General features: G+C 48.5%; 1 non-coding gene across 1 annotated transcript; it reads left to right on the plus strand.

The window, feature by feature from the left end:
* Positions 1 to 291: 291 nt before the first annotated feature.
* Positions 292 to 365, plus strand: trnan-guu (transfer RNA asparagine (anticodon GUU)). The gene has a single exon. It is a non-coding gene; the product is annotated as a tRNA-Asn (tRNA).
* The last annotated feature ends 2,588 nt before the right edge of the window (positions 366 to 2,953 follow it).

Raw genomic sequence — 2,953 nt, forward strand, 5'->3', positions numbered from 1 at the left:
ATTCAAACCTAATACCGGCTTCGGGACAATCAGAATACTTCGTCACAGACAAGGCACCGGAAGGCTGGAAGGTAGATCACACCGGTTGTGGGAGAGCTGGTTGGCGGTGACATGGAAGTGTCTGCAGTGTGCGGGACCAGACTGCTTCCACACATCCACAATGAATGTCCCTCCATTTATTTGGGAAAAGTACAACTTAGAGTGGACAAGTTCCATCCCGGTCGGAGCAATCTGAAGCTTGAACTGACTGACACCCTGGTTTTGGATGTCTTGCACCTTATACTTCCATCAGTCTCTGTGGCGCAATGGGTTAGCGCGTTTGGCTGTTAACCGAAAGGTTGGTGGTTCGAGCCCACCCAGGGACGAAGAGTTTAACTGTTTTTCCCCGAGGATTCGGTGCCGCACAGTCCCAGGTTGTCATTGTGCGTTTTGGCTGCACGAATCTATTCCGCAAATGTTGCCAGCAGTGCTGTTATCCAATTAGTTCCCACTCCAATATTTTATGAGCATTCAGTTCAAGTAAAACGATAACAATTTTTTACATGGATCATGTTCCATCCAGCCCATTAGAAATAAATTATGTTATTGGGTTTAAAGAAACTGGTGGAAATTGATTCTATTGGTACATATATAGAACTGGAACTTCGGTCTCAAGTGCTCCTCCTATCAAGTATAGACACACACACAATCAATGGTTTTACAACTGAGTCATAAACACTTACAATTTTAAACCATTCTCATACAGCGTGTAAATGAGATAGGGATAAAACTTCATCACATGTAAAGAGAAAATGAATGATTGAGGATACCACTGTTCCTCAGTAATTATATTATTATTTATTTCATTCTGAAGAAGGTTATCGGCTAATTAACGGTGATTAAAAGAATTCTTACTTTTGCACGTTGGCTGCATGTCGTCAATTTTATAAGGTTTTGAATTTAAAAATGGGTTACAATGCTGGTTGAATACATGACCCCAAAGTCTTTTTGGGATCACAGGTTGAGTCTCTCTGGTGGTTTACGCTCTCTTGTAGAGCGCCTGAGTTGGGGCTCCGGTTGTTGGGCGCTGGCCTGAGTGTCTGCTGTTTGCGGTGCCTCAGGCCTGTCCGGGCTGCCCACAGTGACTGGGCTCTCCTCCCTTTGGTTCCGGTGTTCGGTCACCTGTGCTGGAGTGAACTCTGTATCGTGTTCTTCCTCTGCTTCTTCTATGGGGTTGCTGAACCTCCTTTTTGTTTGATCCCCATGTTTGCGGCAGATTTGTCCATTGGTTAGTTTAACTACCAGAATCCTATTGCCCTCTTTGGCAATCACAGTGCCTGTGAGCCATTTAGGCCCTGCAGTGTAGTTATGGACAACAACAGGGTCGTTTACACCAATATATCGTGCCCCCGCATTCCTGTCATGGTAGTTATATTGTGATTGGCGCCTGCTCTCAACAATTTCTTTCATGGTGTGGTGTATAAGGGATAACGGGATTTGAGCATCCTTATCATTAGCAGCCCTGCGGGTGGAACCCCTGTGAGCGAGTGTAGTCGGGATCTATTGGCCAACAGGAGGCGTGATAAGTGGCTTTGTAGGGAACCCCCTTGGATTCTGAGCATCCCCTGTTTGATTATCTGCACTTTTCGTTCTGCCTGGCCGTTTGAGGCTGGCTTGAACGGTGCCTTTCTGACATGGTTAATTCCATTGCCTGCCATGAAGTCCTGGAATTCAGTGCTTGTGAAGCACAGGCCATTGTCGCTGACCAAGATGTCCGGTAGACCGTGGGCGGCGAACATTGCCCGTAGACTTTCTACCGTGGCAGAGGATGTGCTTGAATTTAAAATGTCACACTCGATCCATTTGGAGTGAGCGTCTACTACAACCAAAAACATTTTTCCGATGAAAGGACCTGTGTAGTCATCATGGATGCGTGACCAAGGCTTGGCGGGCCATGGCCAGGGGCTAAGGGGGGCTTCCCTGGGCGCATTGCACAGCTGGGCACACGTGTTGTACCTGCGAACACAAACTTCCAGATCTGCATCTATCCCTGGCCACCAAACGTGTGACCTGGCAATTGCCTTCATCATGACAATGCCCGGATACTCATTGTGGAGTTCTCTGATGAACACCTCTCTGCCCATCTGGGGCATGACTACGCGGTTTCCCCACAGTAGGCAATCGGCCTGAATCGAGAGTTCATCCCTGCCCCTGTGAAATGGTTTAAATTCCTCAGGGCATGCCCTGTACGTGGCTGCCCAGTCCCCATTCAGGACACATTTCTTGACTAGAGACAATAGCGGGTCTCTATTTGTCCAGACTTTAGTCTGACGGGCTGTCACGGGTGAGCCTTCGCTTGCGAAAGCTTCAACAGCCATGACCATCTCAGCGGCATGCTCGGTAGCCCCCTCAGTGGTGGCTGGTGGGAGCCTGCTGAATGCATCGGCGCAGTTTTCGGTGCCCGGTCTGTGCCGAATTGTGTAGTCATAGGTGGCTAACGTGAGTGCCCACCTCTGTATGCGGACCGATGCGTCTGCATTTATGGCCTTGTTGTCGGCCAAAAGGGACGTGAGGGGTTTGTGATCTGTGTCCAGCTCAAATTTCCTGCCAAACAGGTACTGGTGCATTTTCTTTACCGAATATACACATGCGAGCGCCTCCTTTTCTATCATCCCGTAGCCCCTTTCTGCCTGGGACAGACTTCTGGAGGCATAAGCTACCGGCTGTAACTGACCCTTGGCATTGACATGCTGCAACACACACCCGACACCATAGGACGACGCATCGCACGTTAACACAAGTTTCTTACATGGGTCATATCGCGTTAACAGATTGTTGGAACATAACAAATTGTGTGCTCTATTAAAAGCCCTTTCCTGGCTGTCCCCCCAGACCCATTCGCGACTTTTGCTTAGGAACACGTGTAGCGGCTCTAGCAGCGTGCTCAATTTGGGAAGAAAGTTACCAAATAGTT

The sequence above is a fragment of the Pristiophorus japonicus genome, chromosome 20 (genome assembly GCF_044704955.1).
Source record: "Pristiophorus japonicus isolate sPriJap1 chromosome 20, sPriJap1.hap1, whole genome shotgun sequence".
Classification (NCBI taxonomy): Eukaryota; Metazoa; Chordata; class Chondrichthyes; family Pristiophoridae; genus Pristiophorus; species Pristiophorus japonicus.